The following is a 24,847-nucleotide window of genomic DNA, read 5'->3' as shown; positions in this document are numbered from 1 at the left end:
ATTATTATCCATTTTGCAGATGAAGAAACTGAGACCCAGAGAAATATTTACCTAGGTCACTCAATAGATGAATCAAAGATTGGAATGTGAGACTCCTGATTTACCATTCCCACTCAACCAGAATAGTAACAAATAGTTGGCACATTATAAAAGTGGGTGGATGCAAAAATGTGAGATCTACAGTCTTGTACCCCTGTTTTGAGGTCAAATCTAAATTCACCAAGGATTTAGATTAAGACTGAGAGTTGACATTGTTAGGTCAAATAGTATCTCAGTTAGGTCCAGATATGTCAGATATAACTGACATACCCAGTTATGTCAGAGAACGATATCCTTCCAGATGTTTTGTAGATGTGTGGTTATTCACAAAAGGGAACATCTAAAATAACGTTCAACCATCCCTTTCCCTTTGCTTCTTGTTCCTGTCCTCCCATTTCCCTAGTTTCTTTCTAATCTTCTTACTTTCCATAACCCTATTTCTTTCTATCCGGTTCACTCACACCTTAGACTGTCCATGGTGCCTTTGAACTTTGGTCCCTTCTCTTCCTGATCAGCCATTTTACACACACAAATACACACACACACACACACACACACACACACACATACACAGAAGCTGGTGTTAAGTTCTATTTAATCATAGGATGATGGTTTTACATAGTTCCATAATTGTTTTATATATGTAAATTTTGCCTCTCTACTCTTCCCAATAAATTTATTGAGAATGTAAATGGGTCATACACTTCCTTTTTATTTATATCGGACTTTGCAGAGTCTTGGACAACTAGAAGACACTCTGTGAATGGTTACCCAATTGAAGTGCTTTTCTTAGCAAATGGTTTCAAAGACCAAAGAGGAGACTGAACCCCTAATGTTAAGGAACAATAATACCTGACAAATCTTAAATTCCGAATAAGCTTCTCGGTAGCAATAAGAAGCTTGCTTTGAAAAAAATTTAACTTTTTCTAGTCCATTAAAATTGAAAAAGAAATCCTTTCAGTCCAGTAGTTCCTACTGTTCTGAGGGAACTGACTAAACTTACTGCTATTTTGGTTTTGATGGCCACCTTAATTCTAAATGCTTGTAATAGTTTTTTAATAGAATTTATAGTCATGTTAGGATGCAAGAATTAGTACTGAAAAATATCGTTTTAATAATGAAATAACAAAATAAGAAATTTTCAGGCTGTAATTGAACTTTTCCATTGAATTACTTAATTGATCTTAACTGGTTCTCAACTTCAACTGCATATTTCAATCAATATATATAAAAAGTGGGCCTTAAGGTGCCAAGGCATTTTAAAAATCTTTTCAGGTAATTTTGATGTATATTTGGAATAAGCCAGTGATCTAGTTTAGATTGGTTCTAGAATCTCTTCTGTAACACACATTCGCAAGATCAAACAACTTACTTTTTTAACACCTTCAAATCACAGAGCAGTTTCAGTGCACACGATCCCTCTCATGAACCAAAGAACTTAGGTTCACTTGGAAAATATACTACTTACCACCAGAGAAGAGAAACTCACTTCTGATTAGAACATACAAGGCTCTTAGATCTCAAAATACTGTATTTTAAAAATTTACTTTCAAAATTTTAAAAACACATACCAGACAATATGACTTTAAACCCATGTCTTTTTTCTTGATGAGTAAAGTGGGGAAATCAAGTGGAAAATAACTAAGGAGAGGACAGGGAAAGAGTTTCAAAAAGAAAGCAACAGAAAAAGGAAAATAAGAGATTACAATGGAAAAAGAATCATGACCTAGTACATTATTCTGTATGTTTGGCTATATCCTTTAATTTTCAGCTGGCAGCTTCAAGTCACAGAAGGACAACACTAGAAATCTGGTCATATGTGCCTGCGTATATATGTTGTTTATCGTTATGAAGAATGATATGGCAGGCTGGGTAGGAGAATATCAAAACTCTCTCTCAAGTGAAGTCAACTAGTGTTTATTGAATATCTGTTATATGAAAGACACTGTTAGAAGAAGGGCTTAAAGAAAGACAGCAGGACTAGCCAGTATATGGAGGACCTGACAAGACTAGGCAGGCTTGTTCAGGTGGACCGGTCAGGTCTGAAAGAGACCAGAGGTAGCCAATAGCTGAAGGCAGAGACAGAAAAACTATCAATGTCTGATGGGAATGGTGAGAGTAATGAACAATGAGTGAATGAGATGTGAGCTTGGCCTCCTGTCATAGGAGGAGAAGAAAGGTTATTAGAAAATAACACCCACTTGGGAAAATAACATTCTGAATGACTTGATAATATTGAACTACTGATTTGGGCCTCCATCTTGTCTTAGACTGAGAATCATATTATGATCCCCACATTGGAGTTTAAAGAAAGAATGGAAGGCATGGTATTGCAAGTGGATGATATGTGAATTTCAGCTGTAGTTATTTGAAGTTCACAGGGACAGGAGCCAAGATCATCATAGACACACTGTTATATATAATCAGAGATACCAAGGGGATTAACATATTCTCTTTATTCCAAGAGACAAATTACCAAGGTGATAAGAAACAATAAAGTTCAAATACAATGATATGAGGTGTCTTAAGATTAGAATATTAATTGCACAAGGACGAGCTCTTCAGATAATGACTCTGAGTCCCAAAATCCCTTCATTTGGAAAGGCTAGGGAAATCTGAAGAAGAACCTTGTGTAACCAGAAGGTAACATTCCAAGGGAGAAGTATTCTGTCCTTAAATGCTTAGAGGTGGGATCCTAAGACAGTCATATTAAATAATGTATTTGATAGGCATGAAATATTTGGCAAGGATAGCTTAAGTTTAGGTACTTGAACACATGCTGAATAGCTTCGGCTTTATTTCACAAGCAGTGAGGCCCCATAAACTCTCCTTTTACAGAGGGAAGTCATTTGTGATCAAAATAGTATTGGAGAAAATTGACTTGATAGTTTATACAGAATGGATTGGAAAGGAGAGAAATCAGAGGGTTGAAAATCAATAGGGAAATTATCACAAGTGAGTAGACCTAAGAGGGTCTGAATTTAGATCACGGCAGTGGAATAGAAAGAAAAGGTCTGATGCAGGAATTATTCTAAGGAGCAAATTGAAAAGATGTTGCAACCGCTTCTTATTAACTTTAGTTCTTCTGTCATTTAACTGTGATCAGAAGTCTCAAATGAGTTGATTTGGTGAAACATTAGCTCAGTTGAAATGTGTGAGAATTTACCACTTAAAAGGTCACTCAAGTCAAACCTGAAAAGCTTTCTTAACTGAATATAATTATTCGAACACCATTTGGAAACAGCATTTCACTTAGATGCTGCCTACCAAAATTTAGCCAGTCCTCTCTCAATTAGGCCTTTTCATCCATGGAACTTATCCAAGTCAACAATGTTCTTTGGCCCCTAATGTCCTTTCCAAATCCCAGCTGACAGGGAGAGAACCCTCTGTCTGTACTGAAGATAGAAAATAACATTAAATTCTAAGGAAATACGGGTTCATTATCATTTAAAAGGATTTTGAAAACACAGAGGTTATGAATTTAAAAGCTCCACTTAGCTTGTCTGTGCTTTAGGTGATGGTGCACAGAGAGGTCAGCTTCGTAGGTGACAAAAGCAATAACAAGAAAACTTTAAAAGTGCTTAAAACATAATAAAAATGATTTCACATCTGGATTTTTCAAATAACTGAATATTTTCCAAGTAAATTCTGTTCATAGGTAATAGCTGAATAATTGAAATTTTGTTTATTACCTCAAATACATGAACTTTGGAAGAATATTTTCCCCATATATCTCCTGAAGATCTATTGTTAGATAATATAGGTAGAATCTTTACTTTTATTCTGTTTGCCCCATATTCCTTGAAAAACCCCAGGTACTCAAGGTGTAACTCTCTTATTTGTCAGTGATGCACTCTGTAATTTGTTTTATGTAGAATATTCTGGGATTACACATGCATCTCTAGCACATCTTGAGATGATAATCCTTCACAGAAACATATCTTAAATTTGGAAAATCCTTTGGAAATGATACAGCCAGCCTCCCACTCAGAATAGAAATACCTCTTCTGACAAAAATATTCCTGACACAAATTATCACCCAGACTGAATGCTTTGCAAGTATTCCATTCTATAACTTCTACTATAAAGGGAAGTCTTTCTTTTATATACTTATCTAAGGCATTTGTAAAATTGTTGAAAATTCAGAGCCAAATGCTAACTGTTCAACTATCAGAGATCTATTAGAAATATCACCATTCCTTCTCTTTTTTATTTGACCTCATCTCACTACCTTGCCCACAATGACATAAGAGATTGTAAAACCTAAGTTATTAGATACTTTTGAAGCAAACGCAATTCTAAAGAGTAAAATCTAGGTGCTCCATCTAGGGCATTCTCATCTGCCAGAAAAAATCCAAATAATAGGACATGATTTGTTCTTTGTGAATTCATGATGTTGTCTAGTCATCACCATATTATTTTCAAAGTGCATACAACTGATCTACTTAATAATTTATTCTAGAATTCTTCCAGGGCTTAATATTAAATTCTCCAGAATATATATTTATGTATAATTTATTGATTCATTCAGTTTGACAAATACCATTAAGCACCTACTTTATACCAGGTACTGATCTGGGGTCTAGTAATGTGATGGTAAATATATTCTGTACATTCTAGGAGCTGATAGTCTAATGAGGAAAACAGAAAATAAAACAGACAATTTGAATACACCAGTTTAAGAGATAAGAAAGGAAATAGAAGGACTTTTGACAGCACATTGAAAGATCACCTACTGAGGCTAAGTTTGGTCTTCCAGAGGATTTAGATCTCAGCTGAGACATAATCAATAGGTAGAAATTAAGTAAAAGCAAGGATAATCAATGTAGGGGAATCCAGTATATTTGGAGGTCTTAATGATATATTTTCATTTCAGTGAGGAAGCCCAGAGTATGCAGAGTATTGAACTGGGTTGGGGAAAAGGTGGTGGCGAGGGTGTAGCAGGAAATGAGAGAAAAGAGAACAGTACCCAGAGAAGCCCTAACATCCAAGGAATACAGTACACATGTGTGTGTGTGTGTGTGTGTGTGTTTAAAAGAGATATTGAGATATAGAAACCAAAAAAGTAGAAGGAAAACCAGAATATGGTGGCATGAATGCCAGAGGAAGACCATTTTCAAGCAGGAATCAGTTACACCAGGTGTATTTCAAGAAATCAAGCAAGATAAAACTGGAAAGTGTCTATTGGATCTAGCAACGTGTAGGTTCTTGGTAACTGATGTGAACAATGTCAGTGGAGCTGGATATGCTAAATCCTAGTTGCTACGGATTGAGGAGAGACTGTAAGGGGAAAAGTGAGTATTAGTCTAGAGAACCCCATGGATAACTTTACTGTGAATAGAGGATTAAAATAATGCAGTAGCTAGGAAAAATCTTCAAGGGAGAATTTTTTAAGCATAGAAACACTAGAGTTAGGAAGTGTTTAAATGTAAGTATAGAATTATACCTAGGAATAGAATTAGGTATAGAAAAAAGGAATAAAATTAATTTGTATATCTTAAAGAGGTAAGAGAGAATGAGATTGTGATCAAATGAAGAGATCCCCATAGACAAGAGAAGAGACACCATTTCATTTTAAAAGGATAAAAGGGAGAAAAAGGTGAATGTACATGCAGGGAAGTTTATAAGTTTGTTCATAGCTATAGGAAATCAAGAAAATGTCAATCTGATGTCTCCTACTTTCTCAATAGCTTAGATGGAGACAGATGTTTAAATTGAATATTTTAAAGAGTGGAGAAGGCCTTGCAATGAAGATGGCTGGAGGTTGGAATGGCTTGCTTTCCAATTCATTGGAAATCTTGAGAAATAGTAAAGTATTGAGACATCATAAAAGTATTATCTGGTGGAATTGAGGCCTCATTTGGGGATGATAACTATAAAGTTATAATTTGTACAACTTTGTGAAATTTATCCATCAGGGTCATCAGAGAGATTGTCATCAGGGTCATGAGAGACAGGGGAAAAAAGCAAACACTATATAAAAAATGTCCAATAAACACTGGCTAAAGTGGAGTGAAGGTGAGGGGTTCTGGAGTTAAGATGAAAATACTAAGGGACTAGGTAATGGAATGAGTTGTCTTTGTGGAGGCAGGTATCTCCCAGGATGATGGAAGAGTTGGAGTGGAAAAGAAGACAGGCACTTAAGTCTCCAGTGAATGAAGGGTGTATTAGCAGTAGGGTTGTGTATGATAGCAATGAGGAAGACAGAAGGCGAAATGGCTTGGTATTTTTCACCCCAAAGAGGGATTCTTATAGAGAAGTAGAGAAACAATATTTTGGAATTAGCACTGGAAATCCTGGCAGGAACACACCTTAAGATGTGGCAAAAATAGCATTCTCCTTTTGAGGAGTCTGCAGAAGGGTGGATGTGGGTAATTACATTTTACCTTATTTTAAAAAGTAGGAATTGGAGTTCTAACTCCAGTCTATTGTGCCTCTGGGATTGAGCAAAGATGTATGTTACGGAATCTGCAGAGTGGTTAAGGTATCTAGGATTCTCATATTTGTGATTGCTAAATCCTTATAAGTGACTGCTTAACTGACATGAGCAGGTTTTATTCCATCCCACATTTATGCCCTTAATCATATAAAGAACAAGACAGACTAGAAAAATCTGATGCTGACTGAAAAATAATTCTTTCTCATTACTGGTTCTAATATAACAGCATGCTCCCTGCCCACTCACCAAGACTCTGTCATGCACCCTTACCAAGACATATGTCTCTACACATGGCTTCTAACTTTCCTCATTTCCTTTTGTTGCTCTAGTTTTAACATGTGTGGAGTTCCCTGGACCTTGTTCTCAGCCACTATACCAGTACTAAGTGCAGTAATATGGAGCAGAAATGTAAGATAACTTCATTGCCTTCCAAGGAAATTAAAAACCCAGCAGAAGGCCAAAGAGATCTCAAGGCTCTCTGATTTGGAATCTTAAGAGAAGATAACTGGACTTAAAAAAAAAAAAGATGGTAAAATGAGCTAATTGTAATTTAAATGTCTTTAAACCCCTGAAATTACATAATTCTGTGATCTGAATCTAGGTTAAACACAATCTTGTTTTCCAACATGCTCCAGACTATTGTGAATTTACTGAATTCTAATCCCTAGTACATAAATGGGAACTAAACCTCTTGGGATTATGGAGTCAGAAAACCTACAACCCTTTGAGGCTGATTGTATTTTGTGAGCCAGCAGATCTTGATAGGCAAGTTACCACAGATGGAATATACAACAAAATTTCTTCGGACATGAAGTAAATATTTATACGCCCACAAAAAAAGAAATATTTCTATATTCCCAAGTGACAGCTTACTTAAACTTTTTACTTCTTTCTTTCATTCATTCATCTTATAAGCATTTTCAAATGGTTACTATTGGCAAAGAAGTTGGGTGGGTATAAAAAAGAACTCACAGGAATGCAATTATAAAAATGATTTTTCTCCTGTAGGGAAGAATAGATATGAATGTGAATAATTATGATTTGTGAAAAGTATTATAAAGGCCTTAGGAATCTCAGCATATATTTAGCTGCAATATTTAATGCTGATTGTGAGGACTATAATTACTGTTCTCAATTTTTCATATAGTGATGGATACAAGAAACTGGCAGCAATTCTTTTCAGTGATAAGCTGGTGGGGAAGAGTTGGAAAGAGAACAGAAGAATGTGTACCAGAATCTCTGTGGGTGAAAGGCATGTACAATTTTTAAAAGCTTCCAAGGAATTAGTATGTAGCACCCCCCGCACCAGGCACATATGTGCATATTTTGAAGACTTCTGGGCTAAACAAACAAAAACTATACTGATATATTTCTTTGTTCATGGTTTGGGAAGAGTATCTGGTGGCTGAGAAATTATTGTTGGGTTTAGTAGTTTAATAAGATTTAGAGTTCACTGCTTATTATTAGTGAGTTTCCAAACTAGAATATATATTTAGTTAAATTTTTTAATGACTACTTTAATAACAAAATACTTTTGTTCTAGTTTTTTATTATTGTAAATATTTTAAAAATAAGGCTGGATTCTGGGTAGAATAGGGAAGGTGACTTGAATTTCAGGTTAAAAATTCACAATGGGTTTATATAAATATAAACTGAAGAAAAGGTTAAAAATACAAAACAACTAGACCTGATTGGGTGCATATCTTGAATGCTATGGATCAAGAACAAAAATCTTACTAGTTCCAAGGTGCTCACTGCTGTAGATTTAATGAGAGGAAAGGTTTATCTACCACATGTAGATTTAATGAGAGGAAAGGTTTATCTACTACTGCGAGCCTTATTGGTCCACTTTAAACCAAAGTGTAGAATATGATGCTGATGAAATGCTTGACTTGAGTAAAGAGAGAGCTGTCTAATGAAGATACTGGTGTAGCAGATGCTGGAGGAGGGCAAGGGAGGTGAAAGGCTTAGATGTGGAGTTCCCATTATCAAGTATTTAATAGAAGAGTCCTGTGTTGCAGAAGGATGTTTATCTGTCCTTGATAGTCGTATTGAAAACACAAGTATGTAGAGTTTACTGGACAAGGATTCCTATACTTGCTATGATTGCATGTAAGAGTAAGGAAAATGTCCAGGGAGATTCTCAGTGTCCATCCATCTCTACATGACAAGATGAAGCAAATCCACAATTTCCAATACAATTATCAACTAACAAAAATGACCCTGTTTATGGACTCTTCCATCCTCTCTTTTCCTTCCGACCACTTTCTTTTGCTTTCTTTTTCCTTTCCTTAGTCCAGTACTGTCAGTCATATCTATCAGATGTACAAAGTTTATTAAGTTTATGCCATATAGTTTATGACAAAAGACAAGGACAGAAGAAAAATTGGATCCATGAAACTACATACATACATATGTAAAACAAAATAATTTGACAGAACTAAAACTCAAGGGATGAATTACAAAGTTAAAAATATCAGTACTTAGAAAATATAATAAAATATGTTCCATTTACAACACCAGCAAAAATATATTTATCTAGGAGTAAACATATGGATATCATAGATTTATAATAAAATAAAACTAATAAGTAAAATAAAACAAATGTTACTATGGTATATAGAATAAAACTTGAATACATGGAGGTTATTGAATAAATGTTACTGAATTTGAAACTTCAAAATTAAAGATGTTAATACCTGATACATTGATACAGAAGTTGAATAAATTATTGAATCCTAATCAAAATATTAGTTGTGGCATTTTTTAATATCTAGGAGAAAAAAATTCTCATTGTATTTTTTTCAAAATTTTCTTGCATATTCTTATTTGCATATTATAGTAAATGACTTTTAGGGTTACTGCATCACATCACTAAGCAAATGACCAATTTGCTTGGCAGCAAATTATGCAAAGGGCTTAAATGTAGAATGCAAAGAAAAAGAAAATAAATTAAAATGGCAAATTAATATTTGTAAGATAAATATGTAACTTGCATAATATAAAATGCAAGTGAAAAGGTGTGATGTATTTTTCCACTATGTGTGAGTGTGAGGGAATAGAGAGTCCCCTATCCTGCTGGTACAAAGATAAGATTATAAATAATAAAATCCTTAATCTTTAATGTAGTAAACTCCCTCCCCTTCCCCTGGGCACCAGCAATTCAGCTTTCAGGAAATTACCTGAAGGAAATAATTAGATAAAAAACAAAAGATACTTATGAACTTATTCTTTGGAGTACAATACTTCACAGAGACTAGGTCATCAATCAACATTTTAATTGATTAGTGTGACCCAAGGCAAGTTATTTAACTCCCCAAGTCTCTGTTTCCCTACCCTTGAAATGGGGTCAAAATAGCTATCACTCAAAATTGCTGTGACAACTATGATAATGTATGTAAAACACATAACTTATTCTGCACATAGAAAATGATGCTTAATAAGGTCAGTTAAAGAAAAAGATACAGATACACATAACCTATTTATGCATAAAAATTAAACATTTCTATGCACATGTGCCTATAGACTGTTGCAACAGAATATAGTTTTAATTTTCTTTTCTATTCAAGTATCATATTAAAATGTTTTAATTAATAAAATTGTTTATTTTATTCTACATAAATAAGACTGCTGGAAAATAGCTGTGTTCTAGTACATAGATGTTTTGCTGTGTAGGTGAGAACATCCTAGTAAATGATAGTCTGGGGGAAAATGAAATTTTAAATATTTAATTTTCCCTGCAGCCTCCCCAGCCAACCCCTCCCAACACATACACACACAGACACAGACACAGACACACACACACATACACACATTGTGCTGGGGTATATGGTAATACTTAGTTTTATGTGCCACAATTTGATGTTTATTATTTCATAAGCTTCTGTCAAATCATCAACTGTATCCTCACAATTGCATTTATGCCTAATACATTCAATGCATACACTACCACGGCTTTGGAGCCAAAAATTATAGACTATGACTCGAGACTGACTGTTTCAAAGGAAGGACAGGTGTGTTGCTGGCTCTTTGTGTTCTTGTCAGGGCTGCTTGCCTAATATAGCAGCCTGGGACTGTTTGATTGTTTACACACAAACCTCATTTTCATGTCTTACAAACTGTGCTGATAACAAAGTCACACAGAGCAGTGACACAAGTTAATTACACCATTCTCAGGAGTGTCAGAACACAGGGTAATGTGGGAGGAAGGCTACTTGAAGGAGAACTCTATTTAAACTCCTAAAGACAGCCAAAAGTAGGTTGCATACTCTTGTTGTCACTACCCAGAGAAGGAGTCAACATCTCTATAAACTCCACTATTTAAAAAGCTTTCTGCAGCTTGGTTTATTTTAACCTACAAATGATGTAATCCAGGTGCAAGCACTGTGTCTTCTTTACATTTTCTTCAAATACAGAATTTATGTATAATCTCCTAAGACACAAATTGAAGGAAAAAAGTGATTTTGAATTGACACAAAGTGTTCTCAAATTTCTTACTAGCCAATCTAGACTATTTCTTAACACATTTGTTAAATTTAAAATTTCTAAAGCTGGACCTTCAGGCCACCTTATCTTGGATGAATAACTCCTATTCTAGTCTTCTCCAGAATGAAATGTAAGCAATGTGCTGCTCTATTTCCAGTGTGGAGGCGGAATTCCTTTGGGGTTTGGTTCTCTTAGATAGAAAGTAAGCCACAGTAACCCGAAGTTTTTGCCCTGGCTCTTTTTGCCTGACTACACTGAAAACCCTCTTGGCTATTGGAAGTCCAGAATATAAAATTAATGACCTGAGGAGTTGAACAAGATTGGTAAGAAAAATCACAACAAGATATGCCAGAATGTATAGTACATTTTTGTAACCCTGTATCATGTAGTGAGAAGCCAAAGTCATTTTGCATTTTAATAGAAATTCTCCTGAAGAGAGTACCTGCCATCCCAGCATTAAGGACGAGAATTAGAAATCTCCAGTGACCGCTGGGTGATAAAATGGCTCACTTAGAAAGATAAAATAAAACATTAAGATGCCATTACTTTAGCATTTCAGGTTTGGAAAATGACCTACTATGTTTTGTGTGAGATTTTTCTCACTGTAATTCTGGAATCAATTCACTTGGAGTAGATTGATGAGTTGACAGACAAAATGAAATGGTGAATAGGGCTATAGCAAAGCTGGAACCCTCTGGTGTCCAAACTGAGGTTATATAACAAGTGAAGTATAATAATAAGAAGCTACTTGTTTATACTACAGACGTTCCCATGTGAAAATGGGTGTAGACTGTTTCCTGAATTGCAATAGATTGGGATTTACCTTGAAGATATTCATGACTTGGAATGATCACTCCTCTTCCCTAAATCATGCATATTGCAATTTGAAATATCTTGCACGTACTTTGGGCAACATATGTATCTTTAGAATGTATCTTAAAATGAATCTTCATGTCTTGAGTTGAGAGAAGGAGACCAAGAAACATGATGGGATACACAATGTTTGGCTTTTGTTCCCACAGTGAATAATTCATGGATGATTAAAAAGTTGAACTTTCAAATTATTCAAATGAAAGGTAAAATCTAAGTCCTTTATACTGATATCCTAATGTGATTATATCAGTTCTAGATATAGGTAGTTAATTTAGAGATCAACTAGTCTAGTTTCTTAATATGATGTTTGAGGAAACTTAAGTGAAATAATTTGCACAGCCATTTACACAGTCATATGCTTAGAATTAGAAATGAAATAGATATCCTTCTGCTCTAAAATCTGGTCAGGAGGCTAGATCAAGACTTAAGAGCCCTAAGTGAAATTTTACCAAATATATAAACCCCCCAGGCCCACCAAATGGTAGGCAAAATAATGGTTCCTGAAAGATGTCCACATTCTAATCTCTGGAACTTGGAACCTTTGAATATATTACCTTACTTGGCAAAAGGGATTTTGCAGGTCTGATTAAAGATAAGGACACTGAGATGTGGAGATCATCATAGATTATTCAAGTGGATGCAATCTATTCATGTGAAGCCTTCAAAGTGGAGAATGTTTCCTGGCAATAGTCAGAGAGAAAAAGGGTCAGAGAGCTGCTGGCTTTGAGATGGAGGGAGAGTCATGAGCCAACAAAAAGACAAGCTGGAAAGAGCAAGGAATTGGAGTGTTCCCTAGAGGTTCCAGAAGGAAGGCTCTGTTGAAACCTTGATTTTAGCTCAGTGAGACTCAAACTTCTGACCTACAGAACTGCAAGGCAATAAATTGGTGTCGCTCTAATCCATTAAGTTTGTAGTATGTGTTACATCAGCAATATATACTAATGCTATAGATACATAAACTTTTAATGATGTATGATATATAAGAAAAAGTAGACAAATTATAAGTATACTGGTCAGTGATTTATCACAAACTGATCACATGTGCAACCACCAACCAGATCAAAAAACAAGATGTCACAAGTGCTGCAGAAGCCTCCTTCATGCCCCATTCCAGGTATTATCCTGTTGCCCAAGGTAACCACTATTCTGACTTCTGATGGCAAAGATTAGTTGTGCTTGTTTTTGAATCGAAATACATGGAATCATATACTATGTATTACTTTTGTATCTGTCTCTTTTCATGTACATTTTGTTTCTTAGATTCATGTAAATTGTACTTATAGACTTAGTTGCTTCATAAAATTCCTCATTGCTTCATAAAATTCCATTGTACAAATATAACACAATTATTTAACTGTTCAACTTTTGGGCATTTGGGTAATTTTTGTAGTTTGAGACAATTACAAAAGTGCTATCTTAAGCATTCTCGTACATGTCTTTAATGAACATGTATCCTTATTTCTGTGTCTATCCCTAGGAATGGAATTGCTGAGTCATGGGGTGTGTGTACATACAACATTAGTGTTGCTGTAAGTTTTTCAAAGTTTAGTACCCAATTGCATTCCTACCAGCAATGGCACATGTATGAGAAGTCTCAGTGCAGTACATCTTCTTCCACACTCAGTATTTTTAGTCTTTTAATTTTGTCCATTCTTGTATATGCTGATATTACATTGTGATTTTAATTTGTATTTTCTCATTATCAAGATGTAGTTTACCATGTTTTTAAGATGAATAGGTGTTAAGTTTTACCAAATTACTCTTCTGCTTCTATTGAGATGATCATTTAATTTTTCTCTTATGTTTTGATTAATGTAGTGGATTACACTGATGGATTTCCAAATGTAAAAATACCCTTGATTTGCTGGAATAAATTCTGCTTAGTCATGAAGTATTCCTTTTTTATTTTTTTTAATACAACTGAGTTCCATTTTCTAGTACTTTTTTAGGATACTTGAGCTAGATTGATAAGAGATATTGGCCAATGAGTTTTCTCTTTACATTTCTTTGTAGGATTGATTTCAAGGTTATGCAAGCTTCACAGGAAGAGGTAGAAGTATTCCCTTATTTATCTATTCTCTGGTAGATTTTGTGTAATATTGGTATTTGAAGGGATTCATAGGTTAATCTGTGATGGCCTGGAAGTTTCTCTGTGAGAAGATTTTAAAAATTGGATTAATTTCTTTAAGAGATTTAAGACTATTCAGATTTCAAATTTCTTCTTAAGTCTGTTGGTAAGTTGGGTTTTCCATACAATTCAGATTGCCAAATTTATTAAAATGTTTCATAATGTTTTCATATTTAATCATTACAGTTTTAATATTTGGATGATTATACTGATGCCTCTTCTTATATTCCTGGTATAGATAATTTGTATTTTCTCTCTTTTTTTAATCAATCTTGCTAGGATTTTTTCAGTTTTATTAATCATTAAATGAAAAGAACTTTTTGATTATTTTTCTCTATTGTATGTTTAATTTGTATTTCTTTGTTTTTTTTCGATCTTATTTGATCTCTTCATTCTTGAGGATTGATTTGCTGGAGTTTTTTGTTGTTTCTTGAGATGGACTCTTAGTTAATTTTTTAGTATTTCTTATTTTCTACTATATGCACTATGACTCTGCATTTTCTTTTAAGCACTGCTTTAGCTCTATCTGGCAAGATTTGATATGTTGTGTCTTCATTATTATTTAGTTCACAATATTCTAACTTCCATTGTAATTTCTTCTTTGACATATGGATTACTTGGAATTTCCAAGCATATGGAATTATTATAGTTTCCTTCTTATTATTTAATTATAGCTAAATTTGACTGCAGTGAGAGAATACACTTTATTAATTTATCTTTATTGAAGTATAGTCAGTTTACAATGTGTCAATTTCTGGTGAATAACATAATATTTCAGTCATACATATACATACATATATTCATTTTCATATTCTTTTTCATTATAGTTTACTACAAGATTTTGAATATAGTTCCCTGTGCTATATGGAAGAAACTTGTTTATCTATTTTATATATACTGTTAATATTTGCAAATCTCAAACTCCCAATTTATCCCTTCAAAATTCCTTTCCCTCTGTTAACCATAAGATTGTTTACTATGTCTGTGAATCTGTTTCTGTTTTACAGACAAGTTCATTAGTGTCTTCTTTTTTCTTTTTTGAGATTCCACATATCAGTGATATCATATGATATTTTTCTTTCTCTTTCTGGCTTACTTCACTTAGAATGATGATCTCCAAATCCATCCACGTTGCCACAAGTGGCATTATTTTGTTCCTTTCTATGGCTGAATAGTATTCCTATTAATATACCACATCTTCTTTATCCAGTCATCTGTCAATAGACATTTAGATTGCTTCCATGTCTTGGCTATTGTATATAGTGCTGCTGTGAACATTAGGGTGCATGTATCTTTGTAAATTAGAGTTTCCTCTGGATGTATGCCCAGAAGTGGGATTACTGGATCATATGGTAAGTCTGTTTTTAGTTTTTTAAGGAATCTCCATACTGTTTTCCATAATGCTTTCACCAGACTACATTCCCACCAGCAGTGTAGGAGGGTTCCCTTTTTCCACACCCTCTCCAGCATTTATCATCTGTGGACTTTTGAATGATGGCCATTCTGACTGGTGTGAAGTGATACCTCATTGTAGTTTTGATTTGCATTTCTCTGATAACTAGCAATATTGAGCATTTTTTCATGTGCCTATTGGCCAATTTGTATGTCTTCCAGGGGAACTGCTTGTTTAAGTCTTCTGCTCATTTTTGGATTGGGTTGTTTGTTTTTTGTTATTAAGTTGTACTAGCTGTTTATATATTCTGGAAATTAAACCTTTGTCAGTTGCATCATTTGCAAATATTTTCTCCCATTCTGTAGGTTGTCGTTTTGTTTTGCTTATGGTTTCCTTTGCTGTGCAAAAGCTTATAAGTTTAATTAGGTCCAATTTGTTTATTTTTCCTTTTATTTATTTTGCCTGGGTAGACTGCTCTAGGAGAACAATGCCAAGATTTATGTCAGAAAATGTTTTGCATATGAATTTGATCAAGTTTATTATTTGTGTTATTTAGATCTTCTATGTTCTCACTGCTTTTTCTATTAGTTATAGAAACAAGTCTGTTAATTCTTCCTCTATAATTGTGGAATTGTCTTTTTGTCTGTTTAGACCTCTAATTTTCTGCATGATGTATATTAAATCCATGTTATTTATAACACATATATTTGGGATTGTGAGACTTGGTTGATTATCTCCTCATGATTTTAAAATGTCTATTATCAGTAGTGTTTCTTGCCTTAAAACTTACATTCTCTACTAGTATAAATATACCTGTGTTCTTTTTATTAGTATTTTTATGATTTATTAATTTCTATCTTCTTATTTTTACCATGTCTGTAGGCTTATTTTCAAAACACTTTTTAGCAGAATAAAGTTATTCTTTACTTCAATCTAACAAGCATGCATTTTAATTAAAATATCAAATCCATTAACCTTTAATATAAGTACCTGTATAATTGGATTTAAATCTATAATTTTACTGTTCATTTTCTCTCTGTTCTATGTTTTCTTTATTCTTCTGTTTCTCTTTTTAAGTTTTTTTTAGGATTTGCACAATATTTTTATTATTCTGTTTCTCCTCTCTTTTACCTTGTGATTTATACATTCTTTTATTACTCTTTTACTGCTTACTGATTAAAAATTTATCCTTGACTTATTACCATTTAATACCAGTGATTAATAATTTCACTTCCCTATAATGCTGGCATCTTGAAACACTTTACTTTCAAGAATTCATGTCCTTTTTTTGCATTATTGTTGTAATGCATTTTAGGTTTGTATTTATGTTATAAATTTCATAAGACATTACAATTATTCTTTTATACAATCAGTATATATTTACCCATTTACCATTTCCAGTGCTCTTAATTCCTTTATGAGTTCCATTTATTTGTCTGGAATTATTTGACTTCAGTTTAAGAACTCCTTTTATATATCTTCTCATGCCCATTGATGATTTTACCTTTAGATTTTATTTGCTGAAAACATCTTAATTCTATGTTTTTTTACATTTATTTTTTGATGGGGGAGGTAATTAGGTTTATTTATTTATTTATTTGTTAATTAATTAATTCATTTATCTGATGGAGGTACTGGGGATTGAATCCAGGACCTCATGTGTGCTAAGCAGGCACTCTACCACTGAGCTATACCCTCCCACCATGTTTGTTTTTGAACAATATTTTTACTAGGTATAGGATTCTAAATTTACAACTATTTTAACCTATAACAATATTAACTAGTTTATTTCCACTTCCTTTATTTCTAATGAGAAGTTAGTCTTATTTTTGTTCTTTTGGAAATAATGTCTTTTTAATTGATTGCCACATGTGACACTTTCTCTTGGTCTTTAGTGATCTGCAACTTGACTGTAATATTCATAGTTTTTAAATCTTGCTTGTGGTTGGCTGAGCTTTTTTCTATGTGTTGATGATATTCATCTGGTTTTAAAAAATCTCAGCTAACATTTCTTTAAAAGTCTCTTTCTTTTTTCCATTAACATGTATGTTAGACTTCTTGACAGAGTCCCTTATGTCTGTTAAGCTCTTTTTTGTTATTCTGTGCTTCAGACTGGATATTTCCTATAGGCCTGTCTTCTGCTTTGTCTAAAGTTCTGTGAAAACAATTCATTGTTTTCTTAATTTTCAGATATTGTGTTTTTGTTTCTATGATATTCACTTTATTTTTATAGATATTGAACTTCTTCATATGTTACCAATTTTCCGTATTTCCTGTTATTTCTTGAATAGATTAGTCATAGTTATTGACATCTGATCTCAATATCAGGATCACCTGAAAGTCTGATTCTATTGACTATTTTTCCTCTTGGTTACTGACCATATGGTTTCATCTTTTTTACACTTAAAGAGTTTTTATATAAATATGAACACTGTACATTAAAAAAACGATAAAGGTTCATATTATAGATGCCATTTTTCCACCCTTCTTTCCACAGAAGGGTTCTAGGAAATGAAATAGATGAATGATCACTTTAATCCAATCAGAAATGAGACCAGGTCAAAACTACATTTGATTTTTATCAAGATTCAATCTATCTCTACTTTGTCTTTATTCTTAGGGTACATCCACCAAGACCTCTTAATTGAGAGCCTGGAAAACATTTTTCTTCTCACCTGTGGAAAGATTGTTGGAATTTCTGCTCTACTTTTCAGGGATTTTCAGCTTTGTTTTGTCCTGTGCAGCTTTTGAATAATAATTATGAGGAGGTCTGTCTTTGTGTTTGACAAAACTCTTGTTTGTCTCTTGGCTTCCCAAAAACTCTCTACCAGGAACCAAGCCTGAATTCTGTATCTCTAACTGTATTCAGAATAAGGAAATATTACCAAAAAGATAACTAATACTAGAATGTCAGTATCAGTTCACCACTTTCCTCTAGCAGAGAGACTTCACTATTCAGTAAAATTACAGTATTCAATAAAACATTCAATACAATTTCTAACTTGCTTCTTTGACTATTTACTTTGCCCACCTGTAAATTAAGTTGTGCCCTTATGGGAGAAACTGGCCATATGTTTGAGGCAATTTAAGTCTCCAGCCCTGGATGACTGCTAAAAGCTCTGTTGGCTTAGTTTTCCTTTCTCATTGGTTTCCTCTCTAAAGGAAGCCAAGATTCTCAAGCTCTAGATCACACTCAAAATTATCACATGCTCCTAGGAAAAGACAGCTGAAAACTCTCAGCTCACCTTTGAATATTTTTCTGAATATTTTCTCTGAAAGTTTAGTCCCTATAATTTTCAAAGCTCTCTGATAGTCCTTAAAAACATGATTTTTATAATTTATCTGGTTTCCTTGGTGTTCACATTGAGAATGTTAGCCTCCTGCAAATTATTTCATCTTACTTGGAAATGAAAGTCTTCATAGATTGTTCTTCATTTTGATTTGAATATTAATAAGGAAAAAATTATTCTCCAGTTTTCCAAAGATTTTTATCAGCCCCTATATCTAAAATACACAGCCTGATACACTATGGCATACATTTGTGATCACTATGCTGAAAGAAGAAACTGTAATTTTTGATTTCCTATGGTGCCCAGTTCTTATCATTTTTTAAGGTTCAATTCAAGCCAAACTCCTCTGGGACACCCTTCCTTACTGGCAAGAGATGTCTAACTTTCAATAACTCCTTGACAGTACTGTTTTTCTCTGCCATTTTACTGAAAAATAAATATTTGCAAAGAGCTCATGTGTTCCAAAATAAAAGAATACATCTACTGTCTGAGATAATTTAGATATAAATAGAGGACCAGGGGAAAATGGATTTTGACTCTTGTCAGTTTCATCTCACCCTTATAATTAAAAAGTTGTTTTAAAAGACTTTAATAGCTGAAGATTGCATGGAAGATAAGCTAATTAAAATTTTAAAAGAAGTTCTTGGACTACCTTGGAAAATATATTTTATAGGTCTCCCCACTACTGTCCTGTTTCTGCAAACTGAAGACATAATAAAAAAAGAAAAAAAGAAGTGCACATTAAAGTCAGTTGTCCCTAATAGCAAGATCAAATTTATCTCACTGAATCTGTTAAATTCACTTGAATATTCTGCTTCTGGCTGTACTTGAAATCCCTCAAGCTTCAGAGTTGGGTGATAAAGTGCACTATGGTATTAATGAATTTTATCTTCCCAGTTTAGGTAACAGTATCCCTCTGGGCCCCAAAGGCAATCAGCTAGTGCCCTAAAGCACACAATTCAAGTACACAGTTACTAATGTTAATAAAATGGTGGCTCTTATTTTGAAAAATAGCTTACAGCAGTATTGATAATATCCCAGCAGAAGAATTTGAAAATCTAGCCACAATACCTTAATATTAACTTCTTTATATTCAGTGGTGTGCATTTATCAATTTATCACCACATGATTTATTCGTACCACTCACCCAGTGTCCTCCAGCATTGATTTCAAGATTGTTTTTTAGCTCTGTAATGAAAACTCTAGAGCTCAAAATCCTGATCAAATATCATCACTACACCAAATCAGAAATATGGCCCATAGGGGTTAAGGTAGGATGAACTGTTTTTGGCTTGCATCACAAAATCTTCCCCAGAGCTAATACTGAGAAAATGGGGAAAAGAAATCAGTGAATCAGAATACTTGCTGTCATCCTCCCCTCATCAGTGAAGATAGGGTTTATCCTTCTGAACCGTGCATGTGCTACAAATATGAAAAAAAAGTTACCATTGACAGGCTGTTAGCCAAGATGTGACTTTGAAAATGCACTTATGGTGAAAAGTTAATAAAAAAAAAAAAAAAAGAAGAAAGAAAAAAGAAAAACTGAATAACTAAAAAACTTAAGCAAATATACTGTTTAAAATGAGGTTAATTTAAAATTGGAAACAACCTTGAAATAATAGAAGTGAAAACCTCACTAGATTGCTCTATTATCCATTGTTAAATGCTTAGTAAAGAGTTAGATTTGGTTTGGTTGAGTAATATTACCATTGCTAACACCGTAGGCTCTGGGGCATGACTGTGACTCTTTCATAAACAAAAATGAAAGAAATTCCAAAGAAACCTGTGAAATATTTTTTGTCAAATTCTTCTTGGAGGGTACCTTGTAAACAAAAGTCAGCATCCTGTGAGAACTCTGGCTGTATTCTGGGTTTGGAGATAGTGGTAAGGTGTCTCATTTTGCTTTTGAAAGATAGCAAAATACTTAGTTTCTATATTGCTATTTTCAAACAAAATTTCCATCATATGTATTTAATAACTATGGGTTGTCAATAAAGTTAGTCTTATTGTTTATATTAATATACACACTTGTGTTAATAATACACACACTTTCATATAAATATCAGAAGTACTATACGTGAAAACAAGTAAGATTCTGTAGGCTAACAAAATTATTGAAACTGACCCAGGAAAAATTAGACTGTAGCTATAATAAATATTCACAAAACAGAGAGGATACCTTCTAACAATGAAATGTAATCTGAGTTTAATCAATTTTTAAGATGTAATAGTATTTTCATGAAGGCTAGGAAACACAATTTAGTAATCTTAACATTCATTTCATTGGTTAATGTTGTGTTTGGAATTATAATCCAGGTAATTGTGTAAATCAAAGAAGCAGAATCAGTAGGAGATATAAATTAAGAGATTTATTGCAGAGAACTGGCTTACACCATTTGAAGGGCTGGCTAAGAATGTCTGAAACTTATAGGGCAGGCCGTCAGGAAGGACAGGCTGGAACTCTCAGGCACAGAGTAAATAATGCTGCTGTCCACAGAATTTCTTGTTATGAAAGCCCCTGCTCTGCTTTTAACTCTTTTTAGATGATTGAATCAGGCCTACTCAAAGTATCTAAAATAATCTCCATTTTCAAAGTCAACTGATTGTAAATTTTAATCACATCTAGAAAAAACTTCACAGCAACACCTAGAATAGTGTTTGAAAGAATAACCAGGGATTAGCCAAATTTACACATCAAAAAGATTACCATAATAATACATGGAAGTTGCAAATTTAAGTATTGGTTGATTTCCCCAAATCTCAAAGAACATTGAAGATTACTCATTTGAGATTCAAACCATGTTCTCCTTAAGCAACAATTATAAAAATATGGTATATATTATACCTCTTATCTTTCCTTCTCATCTGGTTTCCATGGGAGTCAAAATAAGTTAAAGAAAGCTCAAATCTTCTTACTATAAATTTTTTCTCAATTTTTATAAATATAATGGTGCAAAGAAGATACTTCTGGATTTTCCTGTAACACAACGCCATAGAGTATGACTTTCTACTATTCCTCTTTAAAAAAAAAATTAGAAGGGATAATTGTGTTTGCATACTAAATGAAATTGTCAATAATGGATAGCATTAACATTGATATATTGATACATTAACAGAGGATTAGATAATTTGTTTTCATAATCCTTAATTGATATTCTAGAAATCTTAATCCATAGGAAGATAGAGGAGATTTCAATTATAGAAACCATGGGATGATTTCAGTTATACACCATGGGATGTATACAACATCTTAGAATGAGTGACACAACTTTTATTCTTTTCTATTAGCTTTTTGATTTTTATTCTTTAAAATTACGCAGTGTTGTGGTTACTTTGGCAGCACATAGACAAAAATTGGAATGATACAGGGAAGATTAGCATGGCCCCTATGTAAGGATGATGTAAATTCATGAAATATTCCATATTTTAAAAATAATCATATATATATATATGGCTATATATGAACCTCATGGTAACCACAAACCAAAAAATTATAGCAGAAGCACAGAAAAAAAGAGAAAGAAATCCAAACATAACACTGAAGATAGGCATCAAATCTCATGGGAAGAGAGCAAAAGAAGAAGAAAGGAAGGAAAAAGAACTACAAAAACAACCCTAAAGCAAATAATAAAATAGCGATCTGTACATTTCTATCAATGATTACTTTAAGTGTACATAGGCTAAATGTTTCAATCGAAAGACACAGAGTAGCTGAAGACATAAAAAACAAGATTCATATATTTGCTGTCTTTAAGAGAGACTCATTTCAGCTGTAAAGACATACACAAAGTGAGATGATGGCAAAATGTATTCATGCAAATGAAACCAAAAATAAATCTGGGTTAGCAATATTTATATCAGACAAAATAGACTTTAAAACAAAGACTGTAACAAGAAAAAAAAGAACATTACATGATAAAGGATTAATCCAATGTGAAGATATAATTGTAAATATATATGTACCCAACATAGGAGCACCTAAATACATGAAACAAATAATAACAAACATAAAGGGAAAATTGACAGTAATATATAATAGTAGGGGGCTTTAACCCTTCACTTACTTCAACGGACAGATTATCAAGAGAGAAAATCAACAAATAAATACTGACCTTAAATGACACATTAGGCCAAATAAACTTAGTAGATATTTTTAGGACATTCCATCCAAAAGCAACAGAATACACATTCTTTTCAAGTGCACATAGGTCATTCTCCAGGATAGTTCACATACTAGGCCACAAAATAAAGCTCAATAAATTTAAGAAGATTGAAATCATATCAAGCATCTCTTCTAACCAGAAAGGTATGAGACTAGAAATCAACTACAAGAGAAAAAACTGCAAAAAATACAAACATGTGGAGGCTAAACAATATGCTACTAAACAACCAATGGCTCACTCAAGAAATCAAAGGAGAAATCAAAATATACCTGGAGACAAAGCAAAACAGAAACACAGTGATTTTAAATCTATAGAACAGAGCAAAAACAGTTCTAAGAGAAATGTTTATGGTGATACAAGCCTACCTCAGAAAATAAGAAAAAAGTCAAATAAACAATCTAAGCTTACACTTAAATAAGGAACTAGAAAAAGAACAAACAAAACCCTAAATCAGTAGAAGGAAATTAATAAATTCAGGGTGGATATAAATTAAACAGAGATGAAAACTATAGAAAAGATCAATAAAACTAAGAGCTGGATTTTGAAGAGACAAACAAAATTAATAAAACTTTTGCCAGATTCAAAGAAAGAGAGAGGGCCCAAGGAAAATCAGGAACGAAAGAGGAGTTAAAACTGACACCACAGAAATACGAAGGATTTGAGAGATCACTACAAACAGTTATATACCAATAAAATGGACAACCTGGAAGAAATGGATAAATTCCTAGAAATGTACAATCTCCCAAGACTAAATCAGGAAAAAATCTGAAACAGACTGATTACCAGTAATGAAATTGAATCAGAAATTAAAAAAAAAATTCCCAGCAAACAGAAGTCCCAAGACCATACAGCTTCACAGGTAAATTCTTTAGTACATTTAAAGATGAGTTAAGACCAATCCTCTCAAACCATTCCAAAAAACTGCAGAGGAAGGAAAACTTCTGAACTTAATCTACAAGGCAATGTCACTCCAATATTAAAGCCAGTCAAAGGGATCACAAAAAAAAATGACAAGCCACTATCACTGATAAGCATAGATGTAAGAATCCTCAACAAAATATTACCAAATTGAATTCATTAGTACATTAAAAGAATCATTCACTATAAATTAAGTGGGATCTACTCCAGGCATGCAGGGATGATTCAGTATCTGCAAATCAATTGGTACAATACATCACATTAAGAAATTGAAGAATAAAAATCATATTGACGTGTCAATAGATGCAGGAAAAGCTTCTGACAAAATTCAACATTCATTTGTGGTAAAAACTCTCAACAAAGTGGGTATCGAGGAAGCATACTTCAACATAATAAAGGTCATATATGACAAACCTACAGCCAACATCATACTCAGTGGTGAAAAGTGGAAAGCGTTTTTTTGTTGTTGTTACATCTGCTTTTTATTCTCTAATCTTTTAATTAATGTTTGAACATTAAATTGCCTTACATTCCTAGGATAACCCCACTTGGTGTGGTGTGTTATGCTTCCTCTCAACCACCTCAGTGAGTTTTCATCTCTTAGGAGCCCCACTTCTCTGCCCTCTGGCTAGGAAACCAGGGTTTTCTTTTTCCCATTCTGTGGCCTACTCTTAATAACTGTGAGTGCCTTTGAGACCAAGTGATGAGAGTACGGAAAGAGAAAAAAAAGCGATAAAGATTCTCTCTACACATTTGTGACCACAGTTCCTCTGGACAGAGAGAAGGGGTCACATGTCTTAGAGTTTTGGGTGCCAGCTCAACTCTTGATGCCATTGCTGCCCCACTACCACGAGTATGCCTGGGGCTAAAACAGAGGAGAATGGATGAAACAAAAGTATAGGAGATTTTCTTCACTCTCTCTGACCCATCAGAGCTTCCATTCTCACTCCTGAGACTAGGCACTGAGGCCTTCCCTTGGCACTCTTTCTGTCTACACACAGTGACCTCATGTTTCTTTTGTGTCCAGCCTGGGAACCACCAGAAGGGAAATGAAATGGGAAGCTCCCATCCAGCTCAGTGGTACTTCAAATTATGGTTTCCTTCTCTAATCCAACTGCT

General features: G+C 33.6%; 1 non-coding gene across 1 annotated transcript; it reads left to right on the top strand.

Annotated features, from left to right (window-relative positions):
- The first annotated feature begins 21,971 nt into the window (after nucleotides 1-21,971).
- Nucleotides 21,972-22,076, top strand: LOC116663940. Its single transcript, XR_004320296.1, has one exon. It is a non-coding gene; the product is annotated as a U6 spliceosomal RNA (small nuclear RNA).
- Nucleotides 22,077-24,847: the final 2,771 nt, after the last annotated feature.

Source organism: Camelus ferus, chromosome 5, assembly GCF_009834535.1.
Source record: "Camelus ferus isolate YT-003-E chromosome 5, BCGSAC_Cfer_1.0, whole genome shotgun sequence".
Lineage (NCBI taxonomy): Eukaryota > Metazoa > Chordata > Mammalia > Artiodactyla > Camelidae > Camelus > Camelus ferus.
This window is presented reverse-complemented; position numbering and strand designations above follow the sequence as displayed.